The sequence below is a fragment of the Eptatretus burgeri genome, chromosome 13 (assembly GCF_056783735.1).
Source record: "Eptatretus burgeri isolate ZD-2024b chromosome 13, Ebu_testis_v1, whole genome shotgun sequence".
Taxonomy (NCBI): Eukaryota; Metazoa; Chordata; class Myxini; order Myxiniformes; family Myxinidae; genus Eptatretus; species Eptatretus burgeri.
The window spans coordinates 45843165-45864017 of NC_140973.1; the positions used below are offsets into that span (position 1 = coordinate 45843165).

At 49.5% G+C, this 20853-nt stretch overlaps 3 non-coding genes across 3 annotated transcripts; all 3 read right to left on the reverse strand.

The window, feature by feature from the left end:
* Positions 1-4531: 4531 nt before the first annotated feature.
* Positions 4532-4620, reverse strand: TRNAI-UAU (transfer RNA isoleucine (anticodon UAU)). The gene is given in 2 exon segments: positions 4532-4567; positions 4583-4620. It is a non-coding gene; the product is annotated as a tRNA-Ile (tRNA).
* A 2633-nt stretch (positions 4621-7253) lies between these two features.
* TRNAI-UAU (transfer RNA isoleucine (anticodon UAU)) lies at positions 7254-7342 on the reverse strand. The gene is given in 2 exon segments: positions 7254-7289; positions 7305-7342. It is a non-coding gene; the product is annotated as a tRNA-Ile (tRNA).
* A 3101-nt stretch (positions 7343-10443) lies between these two features.
* TRNAI-UAU (transfer RNA isoleucine (anticodon UAU)) lies at positions 10444-10532 on the reverse strand. The gene is given in 2 exon segments: positions 10444-10479; positions 10495-10532. It is a non-coding gene; the product is annotated as a tRNA-Ile (tRNA).
* Positions 10533-20853: the final 10321 nt, after the last annotated feature.

The following is a 20853-nucleotide window of genomic DNA, read 5'->3' on the forward strand; positions in this document are numbered from 1 at the left end:
ATTAGTTAGAGGGATTGTAGTCAGATTTAGGTTGGGAAATGAAATAAATAGATTTATTTGGAGACAGTGACAGACTTGTGAATGTGTAGAGGGGACGTAGCTTAGCTACGTAGTGTTAAATGGAACGTGCTATAGTTTAAGGGACGACGTGGGAGCACGAGTTAGTTAGGGGATGTAGATAGGAGGATGGCAGAGTTCAGTGGTGTGTGTGTTGAAGAGTTGTTGGTGAGTGGATTGGAAGCATGTGCTTGGTAAGTGAGTGAGGCCAGCGGGTCTGTGTGTATGGAGCGAATGGGGAATGCATGGTGCGATGAGTGATTGGGGGAAGGAGTGACTCCCACCCAAGGGACCCCGGGGTCAGTGTAGATTGAGTTCGCTGGGTTAGTCAAATTGAAAAATGGAGGTCGTTTTGTTGTTGGTGGGAAAGTAGGCTCGAGACCCATTTGGAGGGGTGCAGGAGCCCTGTTGACGGGCTTGGGAGCGTGGCTGCGGAATGTGAGTATCGCTGAGTGGGTACCCCGGGCACCAGGCGAGTCGGCCGCGGTAGGCCAAGGGCCCATGGGGGGCCGGGATAGCGTAGTGGGCACGGGTGCGTCTGCTTGGTGCGGAGGCCCGGGCGCCATTAGCCGCGTGGGCAGTGTTGTGGGCAAGGGTGACCCTCGGAAAGGGGCCTGGGAAGCCAGCCTGCCACGTGTGCGTTTCAGGGGAGGTGCCATGGGGGCACTCCCGGTGTTCGGGAGCTGGTAGGCTCGGAGGCAGTGTAGTGCCCGGGGGTGCCATAGCGGGAGATTCGGCAGAGGGTCGTGCCTGCCAAAGGGAGCCACGTGTCCCAGCCAAGAGACCGTGTGAGGGCACGGAGAGAAAATTGGGGGGCGAGGCCCGAAATTGTAAGGACACCAACACAGGCGACGGGAATCTGGGTTGTAAGAACCAATAGTTTAAGCGAGAGGCGCTTGTTGAAAGCCCCGGGGTAGTTTAACAGTTAAATGGATTGGGTAGATTAGGAAGTGTAACCCTCCGCACCATCCATCCCCTCGCTCTCGTTGTGGGCCGCTGGACCCACTTTGGTTATAGATCGCCGAACTCTGGGGAGGCCATTCTGAGGCTTGAGTTGGGCCTCGACACAGGACACTAGCTCTCCCTTGTTCCCCTCTGGGAAGGGAACGTAGGGGTTGGGAGTAGGCTAGGTGACAGAATAGGTTAGCCGAACAAAGACGATAAAGGGGGTTAGGGGACGATTTATAGTGGGGAGTTAAAAAAAAAATATTAAGTTGGGGCTAAATTGGGGTTTGACAAATTAAGGGAGTGGGTATGTACAGTGACAGGCAAAGGCGATAGGTTGGGAGGGAGACAGGTAGGTAGGTCCGAGCCCGCCTTCCAAGTGGCCAGCACCACCGCACTCCCTCCACCAACCTCCACTGAATGGCAAAGGCTGGCCAACTTCATCGGCTGGCCGTGTTTTGCTTCAAGGCAGAGGCCGGCCAACTTCATCGGCAGCTGTTGTTTTGCTGCAAGGCCTGTGCCATCGGCTGGCCGTGTTTTGCTTCAAGGCCTGTGCCGGTCCACTTCATCTGCCGGCTGGCCGTTTTCTTCAAGGCCTGTGCCGGCCAGTTCATCTGCCGGCTGTGTTTGCCTGCAGCGGCCTTCTTCTGCGGGCTGTGATTGCCTGCTCACCTTTGCCATGCCATGCCCACTGCCCACGTTCACCAGCCCCGTTCAATTTTTGCTTTGCCCCCCCCCCCCTGTTCATTTCCATGTGTGCCAGGATCCGCAAGGCAACAGTTTGCAAGCTGCAAGAACTGCCCTGTTGGCAGCTACAACACGGGCCTGCAGTGGCGGCCCGTGCACCGTGTTTGCATTCATCCATCCATTCGTTGTGCTCATTGCGTGTGCCACTTGAGCTGGCACGGAGACTGCGTTGTGCAGCCCATGCACCGTTGTGGTTCACTGCGTTCAGTTCAAAAGGGAAGGCCTTGGACTGCGTGTGAGCAGCCAGCCACGTTCCCTGTCACCTGCATTGTTTGAGCCAGAGACTGCATGCGAGCAGCCTGGCTCCCTGCTAACTGCTTTTCTTTTGCAGAGCACATTGATCCTGGGCCATGGTTTAGTGTAAAATTTGTAAGTTAAGGTTAAGATGTACTGTAAATATGAGTGCGCCCCCGGCATGTCTGTCCTAGCGCCGGCAATTTTATTTAAGTCGTCCGTGTGAGTGAGTTTGTTTAGGTAGTTACGCAGCCCTCAGGTTATTTATTTTGGGGACACGAATACCATGAATGTCGCACTCAGGGATCCGTAGGTAAAATGTACTAGGGGAAAACTACACATGCTGGCACACGAAAATTTGACGACTCGGGACGAGTCTGTAAAAAGGGGAGGGGGTAGTGTTGTAGTTATCAAATTCGCAAACCACCATTCAGGTCCCTTAGGTGAGATATCTCGGTAAGTATATGTGTAGTTAGGCCCAAACCCGTTGTCTCGAGGGAATAAATGTTATTCATGCGTGCTGCGACTCTTCAGGATAGCCGTTTTTCTTTTACTATCTTTATTTTCGACCAACCGCCATTGTTACCACCATCAACAGTCATCACAACATCAACCACCCACCACAACGCCGCTTCACCACAACAGCCACGACCTTGACCGTCAACCCTCGCAACCGTCGCATCGCCACCGTTCTTGCGCCGCTTGTGGGTACCGGTATTGGACTCGTGCAGGGCGCGCGCCGAACAGCGTGTACAAAACCACGGACTTTCCGCTCCAAAAACGGATCAAAAACGACACACGCCCACTTTTGTTCCGTCCAATCGGTGAGCGAGGGGCGATTTGGCCCCGCCTCCAGGGCGTTGGAGGGCGGTCGCTATATGCAAATTCATGGATCAAAATGCATTGACGCCCACTTTTTCTCGGGCCAATGGGGAGCGAGGTGAAAGGTCGAAGGCAGGGGGTCAAAGGCGAAGCCACGGGGCTTATATAAGCGGCTGCGTTCGTCAGAAAAGGGGTTGTTGGTCGTCGTCGTCGTCGTGTGCGTTGGAGTCGGAGCGAAGAGGACGGAGCTGTGGAGAGGCGGCGAAGGCAGACGAGGGGGTGCTCGCGTCGTGCCGGGAGCTGCACACCAGGGAGGCCGATGGCGCGACCTGGTCGAGGTGGAGACGCTCGTCGCGGGACTCGAGGCAGAGTAAAAATCCTCCTTTCCCCGAGCATCAGCAACCCCCTCCTGTTTCCCCCCGCGCTGAGATAGTGCGACCAAGGGGGCCCCCTTCCCACCCCCTACCAGACACTGTCCGCGAGGCCCGCGGAGTTGAGGCACCATCGCCGCTCTGCGTCTCATCACCAGACGGGTAGGCCCGACCCGGTCTCGGCCTCAGGCCCGCCTCATCCTTGAGGGTGTTCTTTTTCTTGGTTTTAGGTATGTGTTGTCGGCGCCGTCTGTGAAGTAGAATTGTACAAGTGTTGCCGTGTGCTCGGTAGTCGGATAGCTCTGCATTGTGTCTTCGCTTTTACATTTGCTTTTTGTGTAAAATTGCATTGTGTTTCTTTTCCTTCTATGTGCTTTTGGTGGAATTGTATATGTGTGCTTTCCGTTCATCGCGAATAAATGTGCTTTATGTTGAACTGTTTCCCGCTTCGCTTCGTCATTTCTCTCATTGAATCCTCATCTTGCTTCACGTAAAGGGTTGGTAGTGGGCTGAATACGCCCGATAATTAATCGAACCGTCGAGGCCGACGATAACACCGCTCGGTTATCCCGATAGTACGGAACGGGTCGCTTAAGTGGCCCGTGTCCGAAGTCGACCTGCGGCGAGGTGCGATCGCCCGGTCTACCCTCCGTGTGGGTACTTAGGTAGGTCGAATTTGGCGAGCAACCCTATCCCACGCGGGGGCCGATTGGCTCGATCGCGGTGAGACCGAAAGGTCCACCCGTGACTGGTTCCCGGCGTTAGTCCGAGAGGGTCACGACTGGATTGTCCGTCCGGTGGGCGACGTGCCGCGATTCGAGTTACGTGGCCGTCAGCACGCCGGCGGGCGCGAATCCGTAACAATATATTCTGCTTCTGCCACATAACAGGGCAGATCTCCCTGCTCCTCCACCCTGGTCTCTTCCTGCCTCGACCGTGACACCTCACTGGAACATATATATATATATATATATATATATATATATATATATATATATATATATATATATATATATATATATATATATATATATATATATATATATATATATATACCAAGCACTCTCTCCATTTTCTTGTTGAAAGTTGCCTAATACTCCGATGCAGACCTCCCTGAGTCCCCTCATTAACTTCACCCATTCAAAGCTTCAAATCACTTTTCAAACCCTCAGGATTTGCCACCACAAAATCCAACAACCCCCCACCACGATATTCATAACAAATAAACTCACGAATCAAAAACTTACAGAAACATGGCAAAATACAACCAATCTGATGAAGTTAAATGTGACGATCTTCTGTTTCGTCGTGTTTCGTGACTTCGAAACCACACACAAGATACCGATAAAAATACCTGCTCCAGGTGAGGCTCGAACTCACAACCTCGGCATCACCCAAGTACTGATTATAAGTACCGCGCGCTGACCGATTGCGCCACTGGAGCTGCAGGTTTGGGAAATCTTGTAAACTTCACACCACAATTAATAACTTTAACAATGGAAATTTAGCTCTGATGAGGAAGGAGGAGGAAACGTTCATGAGGACGTTGGGAGGAAATCCCAAATATAAAGTAAGAAGACACGAGATCAATGATGTGTGAATCATATTGTGATTTATACATTCAATATCATAATTAATTAATAATTAATATTTATGACATATCCCTCATATTGCACAGAATTATTTTTAGTTTATTGTTAATTGTTGATGTTTTAAGTTTTCAATGAACTTTGAAGCCGTCTATCCATGATGACTCTCCACCTGCTTGGTTCATCATATCTCCCAATGGGCAGGGGTAACTCTCCACACTGCATTGCTTGTGATGTTTACCTGTGAGGAGATGATAATTGTGCAGTCATGATATGGGGGAGACAAGGTGTGCACATGTACTCCATCAAGGTCCTCAAGCTCCATGGATTTATCAACAAAGTTCCCCTTGGTATACCACCATTAATTTATAATTGGTCACCGGCTTTGACACCAATAAAAAAAAATATTTCAGACCATCAGCATCAAAAAGCTCCATCTCTCCACCAACCTGTTTCAAATGGAGCACCTCCACCATGAGAGCATTTAAATTGCATCAGATGTGGCAATAAATGTGAATTGTTGCTCCCAGCTTGCCGGCTCGAGGATAGAAGGTGCCATTTGTATTTTTGCCTCCTCCATCCAACCCCGTTTGGAATCCCGTCCTCGTCGGTTTAATCAGGTGGTGTACAAAACAGAGGGACATTTCGCCATTGAGGATGTCACTATCGATTATTCGAGAGGTGCTTGTTCATTTGATTTATTGTGCGTTTATTCCCTCCACCAATAAAGGTGGACGGAGGTTATGTTTTCAACCCTGTTTGTATGTCTGTTGGGTATTTGGGGTCTTTTAGGTCTTCAGGGTCTTTTGGATCCTCCGTGATTTTAAGGTATTTGTGGTCCTCGGTGACTTTGGTGTCTTCACGGTCTTTTGGTACTTTTGGGTCTTCAGTGCAATATTAGGTCTTTGGGATCTTTTGTGGCCTCGGTGAGGTTTGGGTCTTTGGGGTCTTTTGGGGCTTTATGGTCTTAAGGGTCTTGGTGAATTGATGTTCAAACATGACATGATTTGAAAGGCATCCTGTCTTCACGGACTGACGGTCAGCTTCACGGCTTCACCACCTCGTCGTGCTTTTCGTTTTTTGTTTGTAGATTATATCGATCCACCATTACCAAAGTCACATATTAGTTTTTAATTTTTTGTTTGATTCCCTGTTGGTCCGAAAATAATGTCTCCAACACCTTCAGAACTGAAGTCAAACAAATAGGTCTATGGTTCCGAAATGATTCTCTTGGTCCTTTATGAAATATTTATGCAATATAATTATTATTCTTCAATCTACCTAACTGCACCTGTCCTGACTCCAAATGAGCTGTTTCGATGTCGGTTAGAATCCTGCTTATCTGCTCCATCACCTCCCTCACCCTCAATACTCGGATGGATGCATGTTATCTGGTCCTCGAGATTGATCATCCCTCATCTTTCCAAAACTGCTTCTCCACTTCCTTCCCTCCTCCACCTGGATCTCAATGCCCATACTCACCTGCTTAATAGATACTCTCAGCTATTGAAAAATCCCTTGACAAATCCTTCTGTAACGTTTGAAGCAAAATAACGACAGCACTGTATTTCATAAACGGCTGCCATCTCACTCACATCACCAACCAATCTCCCTTTGTAATTCCTCAAAGAGCCCACACTTGCATTACCCATTAATTTACCCCTTCCACACTTTGGGAATGCTGTGATGTCATGTTTCACATTTTTGGCAATTTGTTTTTCACATTCTCTTGTGGGGTACCGAGTTATTCTCTTTTCGACATCTGTTTACCCGACACATCTTCTTCCACTGACATAAGGCAGCTCAGCTGCTGGGAAGCTGTCATTTTGTTGGGACACAACGATGCTGCTGATGCTGGGCACCTTCACCAGTACACTGGTACTCATTTCGGCGACCTCCGAAGGTTGAATGACAGGCTGAGTGAACCCCACCTGGTGTTAATTCAGCAGCCAACAGGGCTCGAACTCAGGACCCGAAGATCCCAAGCCATTCACCCCAACCACGAAGCCAACACGACGCTGAGTCGTACTTTAATCCTCTTATTTTGGCCTTAATGACGACCTTCTGCTTCTTCCGAATTCCACGACGGATCTCCCTGCTCCACCACCCAGGTCTCTGCCTCCACCGTGACACCTCACTGGGGAATATACATGTGAACATATATGTATATCTCGATTATATACCAAGCACTCTCTGCATTTTCTTGTTGAAGGTTCCCCAATTCTCTGATGCAGAACCACCCCCTCCCCCACTTATTAACTTCAACCAATCAAAAGCTTCAAACTACTTTTCAAACCCTCAGTATTTGCCACCACAAAATCCAACAACCGTCCACCACGATATTCAAAACTAATAAACTCGCGAATCAAAAACTTACCGAAACATGACAAAAAGACAATCAATCCGATGAAGAGTGAAATGTGACGATCTTCTGTTTGGTCGTGTTTGGTGACTTCAAAAACACACACAAGATATCGATAAAAATACCTGCTCCAGGTGAGGCTCGAACTCACAACCTCGGCATCACCCAAGTACTGATTATAAGTACCGCGCGCTGACCGATTGCGCCACTGGAGCTGCAGGTTTGGGAAATCTTGTAAACTTCACACCACAATTAATAACTTTAACAATGGAAATTTAACTCTGATGAGGAAGGAGGAGGAAACGTTCATGAGGTCGTTGGGAGGAAATCCCAAATATAAAGCAAGAAGACACAAGATCAATGATGTGTGAATCATATTGTGATTTATACATTCAATAATATTATTAATTAATTATTAATATTAATAACATATCCCTCATATTGGACAGAATTATTTTTATTTTATTTTTAATTGTTGATGTTTTAAGTTTTCAATGAACTTTGAAGCCGTCTTTCCATGATGACTCTCCACCTGCTTGGTTCATCATATCCACCAATGGGCAGGGGTAACTCTCCACACTGCATTGCTTGTGATGTTTACCTGTGAGCAGATAATTGTGCAATCATGATATGGGGGAGACAAGGTTTGCACACGCACTCCATCAAGGTCCTCAAGCTCCATGGATTTATTAATAAAGTTCCCCTTGGTATCCCATTTTTAATTTATAATTGGTCACCGGCTTTGACACCAATACAAATTTTTTATTCCAGACCATCGTCATCAAAAAGCTCCACATATCCACTAAACTATTTCAAATGGAGCACCTCCACCATGAGAGCATTTACATTGCATCAGATGTGGCAATAAATGTGAATTGTTGCTCCCAGCTTGCCGGCTCGAGGACAGAAGGCGCCATTTGTATTTTTGCCCTCTCCATCCCAACCCCGTTTGGAATCCCGTCCTCGTCGGTTTAATCAGGAAATGTACAAAACAGAGGGACATTTCGTGATTGAGGAGATCACGCTATCGATTATTATTATTCGAGAGGTGCTTGTTCATTTGATTTTTCTGCTTCTTGCGTATGGCAGCTTCGCTGAGGGGGAACTATCATTTCTTGGAAGCGTGACTGTGTCACTGATGCAGTGCCCCTCCACCAGTGCACACTGGTACTCATTTCGCCGACCTCGGAAGGATGACAGGCTGAGTCAACTCCCTGGTGTATTCATTCAGCGGCCAACGGGGCTTGAACTCAGGACCTGAGGGTCTCAAGCCACCACCCGAACCACAAACCAACACCAGGCTGGTGTTCATTTGATTAATTGTACGTTTTTCCCTTTACCCTTAAAGGTGGACGGAGTTTAAGTTTTCAACCCTCTTTATATGTCTATTGAGTTTTCAGTCTTTGGGAATATTTGGCGCATTTTGGGTCTTCAGGGTCTTTTGGCTCTTCGGAGTCTTTTGAGTCTATGGGGTCTTTTGGGACTTTTGAGTATTTGGGGAGTTTTGGATCTTTGAGGTCTTCAGGGTCTTTTGCGTCTTCATTGTCTTCTTGGGTCTTCAGTGTCTTTTGGGTCTTTGGAGTCTTTTGGGTCCTCAGGGACTTTTGGGTCTTCAGGGACTTTTGGGTCTTTGGGGTCTTTTGAGTCCTCAGGGACTTTTGGGTCTTCAGGAAATTTGGGGTCTTTGGGGTATTTTAGTTCTTTGGTGACTTTTGGCTCTTTGGGTTATTTTGTTTCTTTAGGGTATTTTTGGGTCTTGAGGGTGATTTCGGTCTTCAGAGTCTTTTGGGTCTTCAGGGACTTTTGTGTCTTTGGGGTCTTTTTGGGTCTTTGGGTTATTTTGAGTCGTCAGGGTATTTTTGGGTTTTGTTGTTTTTTGGGTCTTTGGAGTCTTTTGGGTTTTTGGAGGATTTCGGGTCTTTCGGATATTTTCGGAACTTGGTGACTTTTCGGTCATCAGGGTCTTTTGGGTCCTCGGGAACTTTTAGGTCTTCGGTGTCTTTTGGGTCTTCGGGGTCTTTTGTGTCCTCAGTAACTTTGGGGTGTTCAGAGTCTTTTGAGTCTTCGGGGACTTTGGGGTCTTTTCGGTACTTGGGGTCTTCAGGGTCTTTTGGGTTGATGGGGTCTTTTGGGCTTTCGGGGTCTTAAGGGACTTGGTGAATCAACGTTCAAACAGGACTTCATTAATTGACATATGGTCTGCACAGACTGATGGACAGCTTAACTGCCGAACTTCCTCAACGACTCACCGCCTCATCTCCTCACTGTCTCACTCCCTCAACGACTCACCGCCTCATCTCCTCACTGTTTTACTGCCTCAACGACTCACCGCCTCATCTCCTCACTGTCTCACTTCCTCAACGACTCACCGCCTCATCTCCTCACTGTTTTACTTCCTCAATGACTCACCGCCTCATCTCCTCAACGACTCACTGCCTCAACGACTTACCACCTCATCACCTCACCTCCTCACTCTCATCTTCTCAACGACTCACTGCTGAACTTCCTCAACGACACACCCCTCATCACCTCACTGCCTCAACGACTCACCCCCTCATTTCCTCACTGTCTCAACGACTCACCGCCTCATCTCCTCACTGTCTCACCTCCTCATCGCCTCACCACCTCATCGTGCTTTTCGTTGTTATATATATATATATATATATATATATATATATATATATATATATATATATATATATATATATATATATACATATATATATATATATACATATATATATATATATATATATATATATATATATATATATATATATATATATATATATATATATATATATATATATACACCATAACGAAAGTCACATATTAGTTTATAATTATTTATTTGATTCCCCCATTGGGTCCTCAATGAACACCTGCTTTTCCCACATAACCCGACGGATCTCCCTGCTCCACCACCCAGGTCTCTGCCTCCACCGTGACACCTCACTGGGGAATATACATGTGAACATATATGTATATCTAGATTATATACCAAGCACTCTCTGCATTTGCTTGTTGAAGGTTCCCCAATTCTCTGATGCAGACCCCCCTCCCCCACTTATTAACTTCACCCATTCAAAGCTCCGAATCACTTTTCAAACCCTCAGTATTTGCCACCACAAAATCCCACAACCCCCCACCACGATTTTCATAACAAATAAACTCACGAATCAAAAACTTACCGAAACATGACAAAAATACAACCAATCTGATGAAGAACACGAAAGTGAAGACTTCAATTTGACGATCATCTGTTTCGTCGAGTTTGGTGCCCTCTGAACCACACACACGATATCGAAAAAATACTTGCTCCAGGTGAGGCTCGAACTCACAACCTCGGCATCACCCAAGTACTGATTATAAGTACCGCGCGCTGACCGATTGCGCCACTGGAGCTGCAGGTGTGGGAAACTTTGTAAACTTCACACCACAATTAATAACTGTAACAATGGAAATTTTACTGTGATGAGGAAGGAGGAGGAAATGTTAATGAGGACGTTGGGAGGAAATCCCAAATATAAAGCAAGAAGACACGAGATCAATGATGTGTGAATCATATTGTGATTTATACATTCAATATAATTAATTAATGATTAATATTAATAACATATCCCTCATATTGGACAGAATTATTTTTATTTTGTTGTTAATTGTTGATGTTTTAAGTTTTCAACGAACTTTGAAGCCGTCTATCCATGATTACTCTCCACCTGCTTGGTTCCTCATCTCTCCCAATGGGCAGGGGTAACTCTCCACACTGCATTGCTTGTGATGTTTACCTGTGAGGAGATGATAATTGTGCATTCATGATATGGGGGAGACAAGGTGTGCACATGTACTCCATCAAGGTCCTCAAGCTCCATGGATTTATCAATAAAGTTCCCCTTGGTATACCACCATTAATTTATAATTGGTCACCGGCTTTGACACCAATACACATTGTTGTTTCAGACCATCGTCATCAAAAAGCTCCATCTATCCAACAAACAGTTTCAAATGGAGCACCTCCACCATGAGAGCATTTAAATTGCATCAGATGTGGCAATCAATGTGAATTGTTGCTCCCAGCTTGCCGGCTCGAGGACAGAAGGTGCCATTTGTATTTTTGCCACCTCCATCCCAACTCCGTTTGGAATCCCGTCCTCGTCGGTTTAATCAGGAAATGCACAAAACAGAGGCACATTTCGCCATTGAGGAGATCACTCTGTCGATTATTCAAGAAGTGCTTGTTCATTTTATTGATTGTGCATTTATTCCCTCCACCACTAAAGGTGGACAGAGGTCAAGTTTTCAAGCCTATTTGTATGTCTGTTGAGTGTTCGGGGTCTTTGTGGTATTTCGGTTATTTTAGGTCTTCAGGATTTTTTGGCTCCTTGTTGACTTTTTGATCTTCACAGTCTTTTGGGACTTTTGAGTATTTGAGGTCTTCAGGGTCTTTTGCATCTTCATTGTCTTTTTGTGTCTTCAGTGTCTTTTGGGTCTTTGGTGTCTTTTGGGTCCTCAGGGACTTTTGCGTCCTCAGGGACTCTTGGGTTTTTGGGGTCTTTTGTGTGCTCAGTAACTTTGGGGTCTTCAGAGTCTTTTGGGTCTTTAGGGAGTTTTGGGTCTTTTTGGTCCTTGGGGTCGTCAGGGTCTTTTGGGTCGAGGGGGTCTTCGAGGTCTTTGGGGCTTTAGGGGTCTTAAGGGACCTGGTGAATCAACGTTCAAACAGGACTTCATTCATCGGCATATGGCCTTCACAAACTGATGGACAGCTTCACTGCCGAACCGGCTCAAAGACTCAACGACTCACCTCCTCATCGCCTCATTGCCTCATCGTGCTTTTCGTTGTTTTATATATATATATATATATATATATATATATATATATATATATATATATATATATATATATATATATATATATATATATATATATATATATATATATATATATATACTCCATAAGGAAAGTCACATATTAGTTTATAATAATTAACCTCCGCCATCGAAGATGGACGGAGGTTACTGTTTTCACCACTGTCTGTTTGTTTGTTTGTTTGTGAACAGTATTACCGAAAAACTCCAGGACGGATTTCGACGAAACTTGGTGGGGGGATAAGGTATGGTCCAAGGAGCATGCCATTATATTTTGGACTTGGTCCAAAAAAATTTTTTTTCAAAAAAATTTCGATTTTATTTGAAAACTATTTGAATTTTTCTTTTTGCATTTCTACATGTTTTAAGTGATTTCCAACCCCCCCCCCCCCAAAGAAAAAAATTTAGAGAAAAAAAAAACAATTTTGCAACTTTTTTTCAAAAAAATTTCGATTTTATTTGAAAAATATTTGAATTTTTCTTTTTTACATTTCTACATGTTTTAAGTGATTTCCAACCCCCCCCCAAAAAAATTTTGTGAGAGAAAAAAAACAAACAAATTTTGCAATTTTTTATCAAAAAAATTTTCGATTTTATTTGAAAAATATTTGAATTTTTTTTTTTACATTTCTACATGTTTTTAATGATTTCCAACCCCCCCCCCAAAAAAAAATTGTTGGAGAAAAAAACCCAGAAATTTTGCAATTTTTTTTCCAAAAAAATTTCGATTATTATTTTTTTTTGGCATTTCTGCATGCACGTCGATCTCGTTTAGTTTATTCAATCGTGGTTCAGTCGAGTCTGATCCGTTTTGACCTACAATGAACAGGATATCAGGTTCACTTAAGTGACCCAGCAGTATTGGCGGCGGAGGTTTTGCACTCAACCAAGTGCTCCCCCTCTTGTTATTTATTTGATTTCCCCATTGGGTCCTCAATGAATATTGTTGTGGTTACCAAATTCGCAAACCACCATTCAGGTCCCTTAGGTGAGATATCTCGGTAAGTATATGTGTAGTTAGGCCCAAACCCGTTGTCTAGAGGGAATAAATGTTATTCATGCGTGCTGCGACTCTTCAGGATAGCCGTTTTTCTTTTACTATCTTTATTTTGGACCAACCGCCATTGTTACCACCATCAACAGTCATCACAACATCAACCACCCACCACAACGCCGCTTCACCACAACAGCCACGACCTTGACCGTCAACCCTCGCAACCGTCGCATCGCCACCGTTCTTGCGCCGCTTGTGGGTACCGGTATTGGACTCGTGCAGGGCGCGCGCCGAACAGCGTGTACAAAACCACGGACTTTCCGCTCCAAAAACGGATCAAAACGACACACGCCCACTTTTGTTCCGTCCAATCGGTGAGCGAGGGGCGATTTGGCCCCGCCTCCAGGGCGTTGGAGGGCGGTCGCTATATGCAAATTCATGGATCAAAATGCATTCACGCCCACTTTTTCTCGGGCCAATGGGGAGCGAGGTGAAAGGTCGAAGGCAGGGGGTCAAAGGCGAAGCCACGGGGCTTATATAAGCGGCTGCGTTCGTCAGAAAAGGGGTTGTTGGTCGTCGTCGTCGTCGTGTGCGTTGGAGTCGGAGCGAAGAGGACGGAGCTGTGGAGAGGCGGCGAAGGCAGACGAGGGGGTGCTCGCGTCGTGCCGGGAGCTGCACACCAGGGAGGCCGACGGCGCGACCTGGTCGAGGTGGAGACGCTCGTCGCAGGACTCGAGACAGAGTAAAAATCCTCCTTTCCCCGAGCATCAGCAACCCCCTCCTGTTTCCCCCCGCGCTGAGATAGTGCGACCAAGGGGGCCCCCTTCCCACCCCCTACCAGACACTGTCCGCGAGGCCCGCGGAGTTGAGGCACCATCGCCGCTCCGCGTCTCATCACCAGACGGGTAGGCCCGACCCGGTCTCGGCCTCAGGCCCGCCTCATCCTTGAGGGTGTTCTTTTTCTTGGTTTTGGGTATGTGTTGTCGGCGCCGTCTGTGAAGTAGAATTGTATAAGTGTTGCCGTGTGCTCGGTAGTCGGATAGCTCTGCATTGTGTCTTCGCTTTTACATTTGCTTTTTGTGTAAAATTGCATTGTGTTTCTTTTCCTTCTATGTGCTTTTGGTGGAATTGTATATGTGTGCTTTCCGTTCATCGCGAATAAATGTGCTTTATGTTGAACTGTTTCCCGCTTCGCTTCGTCATTTCTCTCATTGAATCCTCATCTTGCTTCACGTAAAGGGTTGGTAGTGGGCTGAATACGCCCGATAATTAATCGAACCGTCGAGGCCGACGATAACACCGCTCGGTTATCCCGATAGTACGGAACAGGTCGCTTAAGTGGCCCGTGTCCGAAGTCGACCTGCGGCGAGGTGCGATCGCCCGGTCTACCCTCCGTGTGGGTACTTAGGTAGGTCGAATTTGGCGAGCAACCCTATCCCACGCGGGGGCCGATTGGCTCGATCGCGGTGAGACCGAAAGGTCCACCCGTGACTGGTTCCCGGCGTTAGTCCGAGAGGGTCACGACTGGATTGTCCGTCCGGTGGGCGACGTGCCGCGATTCGAGTTACGTGGCCGTCAGCACGCCGGCGGGCGCGAATCCGTAACACTGGTGTCAGGTCGTGCGATACAAATCCATCGCCCTCCTCGCGGCACTGGTATCGGAGAACAGGAAAACGGGCTCTCCTGTCTCCGGCTAAATTCACGGGAATCGGTCCAGGGGTGAGAGAAGCGACCCCCGATTCCCTCCAAATTACGAGCGAGCGAAATTAACCCTTCACGAGAAGCAAGATGGCGTCTCAAGGCGAGCGGGAGCCGGGGGTATTAGAAATGGATGTAGAATGTGTAGAATCCATGGTCCAGGATGGAATCCCCGAGCAGGAAATGTTGATTGTGCAGGAACACGGACTCGCCCAACTGAACCCAGAGCCCGAAATGGGTGCGGCAGCGGCCGCGATGTATGACACCTCCCCCCCCGTCTCCACCAAAACCCTTCCCCGACCCCTGCCGAAACGGCTCACCCAAGCGCACCCGACATGGCCCAGCTATTCACCATGCTGGCACAAATGAATGCGGAAATGACAGCGAAGATGAATGCGAACATGAACAAGCAAATGGACGAAGTAAAAACGAAGATGGATGCGAATACACAAAAATTGGATGCGAATACACAACAAATGAACGGAATGGAAACAAACATGAAGGAAGAAATGAAAGAGCTACGGGGTGAGACGCAGAACATGGGCCGATGCCTGCAGGCGGGCATGAAGGCTGTGACCAGGGAGCTGGGAATGGCGACTCCACGTGTGGGAGCAAACGAGCTGGAAGGGGTGCAACGGCTGACAGGCCCGCGGTGGAGGCGGGTAAAAAAAATTCGGGGGCGTGTTGGGCGAGGGTCGTGACAGAAGAATCGACGGTGACCGAAAGGGAAAAATTAAATGGGGAGACCAAAACGTGCGAGACGAGACACGAGGTGACGACAACGGAAATAATAGTGGAGACAAAGGGAGGTAAAGGGTGAAGAGTTGGCAGAGACACGGGAGATGGGAACGATAGAGGGAAGACTGCACGATGAAGACGGGGTAAGTGACGCACACACACACAGAGGTAGTGGAGGACCATGAGGTTGAGCTGGCGGACCGTGCAGGGACCCGGTGCGAGCAGCTGGATGGCCTCCTCCAGGAACGAGGGGAGGGAGTATGCCCCCTTGAGGCGAGTCACGACCAGGTGAGTTCGGTCGTGCTTTGCGAGTTCGAGGGGAGGAGTGCTGCGAACGGGTGCTTGGAGAGCTTGGGGGTATAGAGGCCCCGGAGACTCTTGTGGGGACACGAATCCCCAGTGTGGTTGTCCCTGTGTGTGTGGTGCAAGGTGTGAGTGCGTCCTCGTGTGTGGAAGCGACCCCGTGTGTGAGTGGTGTGGTGGCGACTGTACCGGAGTACGTGCTTCCCAGCACCCCGTGTGTGGAAGAGGCCGTGTGTGTGAGTGAGGCACGGAGTGTGGATGAGGCACCGCGGGTGAGTGCCCCCGCGTGTGTAAGTAGTATGGTTTGTGTGAGTAGTGAGGCACGCGTGAGTGAACGGCCGAATGCAAGGGAGACCGTGTGTGTGAGAGAGCGGTATGTGAGGGAGATGTCGGTTGGCATGCGGGAGCACGCAGCCGCGTCTCCCGGTGTGAATGTGATGGAATGGAGTGTGAGCGTCGTAACACGCAGGTGTGCGTGGGTCGAATGGCGACGACGGCGACATGTGAGGAAAGAAAGCAGAGTAGCGGCTGTCGTTGTTTCGGGGACCGTGCCGGGTTCACCCAGCAGTGAGCATGAGGTCCGTGCTGTGCAACGCACGAGACCCCCACGTGCTCGCTTGCGAGAGTGAAGTCCCGGTCCGGAAACGCACGCGGTGGATTTGCCGATCCCGCGGACGGACAAAGTTTAGGCAGGTAAACGGATTTGGACCGGACGGGTTCTCCACGCGATCGTGTGTGTTAAGCTCCAACGGGCAAAGCACATGTGTTCGCGTGGGGAACCCCCCGAGACGTGGGGCTTGTTTTTTTTATGCGCACGGTGACGCCATGGCTGCACGTGGGGTTGGAATCCGGCAGGAGGGGAATCCCTACCGGATGGTGCCGTCCAAGGAGGGACGAGGAACACGTGCAGCTGCATGACGTCACGGGCAGGTGCAAAGTGCGCGAGTTGCCGCGCTGGTGCTGCGCATGAAAAAAAAAAAAAAGCAAGCCTCACTTTCGGGTGCACAGGATTCCTGGGCAACGGGTGGAAGACCCCCTTACCTAGGGCACAGGATGGAAACTAGTCAGGGGGAAGGGTTAGCTTAGCTCGACCGACTTCATGGGGCAAGGGTAAGTCCTCATGGAGTCCGTGGAATGGATTAGTTAGAGGGATTGTAGTCAGATTTAGGTTGGGAAATGAAATAAATAGATTTATTTGGAGACAGTGACAGACTTGTGAATGTGTAGAGGGGACGTAGCTTAGCTACGTAGTGTTAAATGGAACGTGCTATAGTTTAAGGGACGACGTGGGAGCACGAGTTAGTTAGGGGATGTAGATAGGAGGATGGCAGAGTTCAGTGGTGTGTGTGTTGAAGAGTTGTTGGTGAGTGGATTGGAAGCATGTGCTTGGTGAGTGAGTGAGGCCAGCGGGTCTGTGTGTATGGAGCGAATGGGGAATGCATGGTGCGATGAGTGATTGGGGGGAGGAGTGACTCCCGCCCAAGGGACCCCGGGGTCAGTGTAGATTGAGTTCGCTGGGTTAGTCAAATTGAAAAATGGAGGTCGTTTTGTTGTTGGTGGGAAAGTAGGCTCGAGACCCATTTGGAGGGGTGCAGGAGCCCTGTTGACGGGCTTGGGAGCGTGGCTGCGGAATGTGAGTATCGCTGAGTGGGTACCCCGGGCACCAGGCGAGTCGGCCGCGGTAGGCCAAGGGCCCATGGGGGGCCGGGATAGCGTAGTGGGCACGGGTGCGTCTGCTTGGTGCGGAGGCCCGGGGCGCCATTAGCCGCGTGGGCAGTGTTGTGGGCAAGGGTGACCCTCGGAAAGGGGCCTGGGAAGCCAGCCTGCCACGTGTGCGTTTCAGGGGAGGTGCCATGGGGGGCACTCCCCGGTGTTCGGGAGCTGGTAGGCTCGGAGGCAGTGTAGTGCCCGGGGGTGCCATAGCGGGAGATTCGGCAGAGGGTCGTGCCTGCCAAAGGGAGCCACGTGTCCCAGCCAAGAGACCGTGTGAGGGCACGGAGAGAAAATTGGGGGGCGAGGCCCGAAATTGTAAGGACACCAACACAGGCGACGGGAATCTGGGTTGTAAGAACCAATAGTTTAAGCGAGAGGCGCTTGTTGAAAGCCCCGGGGTAGTTTAACAGTTAAATGGATTGGGTAGATTAGGAAGTGTAACCCTCCGCACCATCCATCCCCTCGCTCTCGTTGTGGGCCGCTGGACCCACTTTGGTTATAGATCGCCGAACTCTGGGGAGGCCATTCTGAGGCTTGAGTTGGGCCTCGACACAGGACACTAGCTCTCCCTTGTTCCCCTCTCGGAAGGAACGTAGGGGTTGGGAGTAGGCTAGGTGACAGAATAGGTTAGCCGAACAAAGACGATAAAGGGGGTTAGGGGACGATTTATAGTGGGGAGTTAAAAAAAAAATATTAAGTTGGGGCTAAATTGGGGTTTGACAAATTAAGGGAGTGGGTATGTACAGTGACAGGCAAAGGCGATAGGTTGGGAGGGAGACAGGTAGGTAGGTCCGAGCCCGCCTTCCAAGTGGCCAGCACCACCGCACTCCCTCCACCAACCTCCACTGAACGGCAAAGGCTGGCCAACTTCATCGGCTGGCCGTGTTTTGCTTCAAGGCAGAGGCCGGCCAACTTCATCGGCAGCTGTTGTTTTGCTGCAAGGCCTGTGCCATCGGCTGGCCGTGTTTTGCTTCAAGGCCTGTGCCGGTCCACTTCATCTGCCGGCTGGCCGTTTTCTTCAAGGCCTGTGCCGGCCAGTTCATCTGCCGGCTGTGTTTGCCTGCAGCGGCCTTCTTCTGCGGGCTGTGATTGCCTGCTCACCTTTGCCATGCCATGCCCACTGCCCACGTTCACCAGCCCCGTTCAATTTTTGCTTTGCCCCCCCTGTTCATTTCCATGTGTGCCAGGATCCGCAAGGCAACAGTTTGCAAGCTGCAAGAACTGCCCTGTTGGCAGCTACAACACGGGCCTGCAGTGGCGGCCCGTGCACCGTGTTTGCATTCATCCATCCATTCGTTGTGCTCATTGCGTGTGCCACTTGAGCTGGCACGGAGACTGCGTTGTGCAGCCCATGCACCGTTGTGGTTCACTGCGTTCAGTTCAAAAGGGAAGGCCTTGGACTGCGTGTGAGCAGCCAGCCACGTTCCCTGTCACCTGCATTGTTTGAGCCAGAGACTGCATGCGAGCAGCCTGGCTCCCTGCTAACTGCTTTTCTTTTGCAGAGCACATTGATCCTGGGCCATGGTTTAGTGTAAAATTTGTAAGTTAAGGTTAAGATGTACTGTAAATATGAGTGCGCCCCGGCATGTCTGTCCCTAGCGCCGGCAATTTTATTTAAGTCGTCCGTGTGAGTGAGTTTGTTTAGGTAGTTACGCAGCCCTCAGGTTATTTATTTTGGGGACACGAATACCATGAATGTCGCACTCAGGGATCCGTAGGTAAAATGTACTAGGGGAAAACTACACATGCTGGCACACGAAAATTTGACGACTCGGGACGAGTCTGTAAAAAGGGGAGGGGGTAGTGTTGTAGTTATCAAATTCGCAAACCACCATTCAGGTCCCTTAGGTGAGATATCTCGGTAAGTATATGTGTAGTTAGGCCCAAACCCGTTGTCTCGAGGGAATAAATGTTATTCATGCGTGCTGCGACTCTTCAGGATAGCCGTTTTTCTTTTACTATCTTTATTTTCGACCAACCGCCATTGTTACCACCATCAACAGTCATCACAACATCAACCACCCACCACAACGCCGCTTCACCACAACAGCCACGACCTTGACCGTCAACCCTCGCAACCGTCGCATCGCCACCGTTCTTGCGCCGCTTGTGGGTACCGGTATTGGACTCGTGCAGGGCGCGCGCCGAACAGCGTGTACAAAACCACGGACTTTCCGCTCCAAAAACGGATCAAAACGACACACGCCCACTTTTGTTCCGTCCAATCGGTGAGCGAGGGGCGATTTGGCCCCGCCTCCAGGGCGTTGGAGGGCGGTCGCTATATGCAAATTCATGGATCAAAATGCATTGACGCCCACTTTTTCTCGGGCCAATGGGGAGCGAGGTGAAAGGTCGAAGGCAGGGGGTCAAAGGCGAAGCCACGGGGCTTATATAAGCGGCTGCGTTCGTCAGAAAAGGGGTTGTTGGTCGTCGTCGTCGTCGTGTGCGTTGGAGTCGGAGCGAAGAGGACGGAGCTGTGGAGAGGCGGCGAAGGCAGACGAGGGGGTGCTCGCGTCGTGCCGGGAGCTGCACACCAGGGAGGCCGATGGCGCGACCTGGTCGAGGTGGAGACGCTCGTCGCGGGACTCGAGGCAGAGTAAAAATCCTCCTTTCCCCGAGCATCAGCAACCCCCTCCTGTTTCCCCCCGCGCTGAGATAGTGCGACCAAGGGGGCCCCCTTCCCACCCCCTACCAGACACTGTCCGCGAGGCCCGCGGAGTTGAGGCACCATCGCCGCTCTGCGTCTCATCACCAGACGGGTAGGCCCGACCCGGTCTCGGCCTCAGGCCCGCCTCATCCTTGAGGGTGTTCTTTTCTTGGTTTTAGGTATGTGTTGTCGGCGCCGTCTGTGAAGTAGAATTGTACAAGTGTTGCCGTGTGCTCGGTAGTCGGATAGCTCTGCATTGTGTCTTCGCTTTTACATTTGCTTTTTGTGTAAAATTGCATTGTGTTTCTTTTCCTTCTATGTGCTTTTGGTGGAATTGTATATGTGTGCTTTCCGTTCATCGCGAATAAATGTGCTTTATGTTGAACTGTTTCCCGCTTCGCTTCGTCATTTCTCTCATTGAATCCTCATCTTGCTTCACGTAAAGGGTTGGTAGTGGGCTGAATACGCCCGATAATTAATCGAACCGTCGAGGCCGACGATAACACCGCTCGGTTATCCCGATAGTACGGAACGGGTCGCTTAAGTGGCCCGTGTCCGAAGTCGACCTGCGGCGAGGTGCGATCGCCCGGTCTACCCTCCGTGTGGGTACTTAGGTAGGTCGAATTTGGCGAGCAACCCTATCCCACGCGGGGGCCGATTGGCTCGATCGCGGTGAGACCGAAAGGTCCACCCGTGACTGGTTCCCGGCGTTAGTCCGAGAGGGTCACGACTGGATTGTCCGTCCGGTGGGCGACGTGCCGCGATTC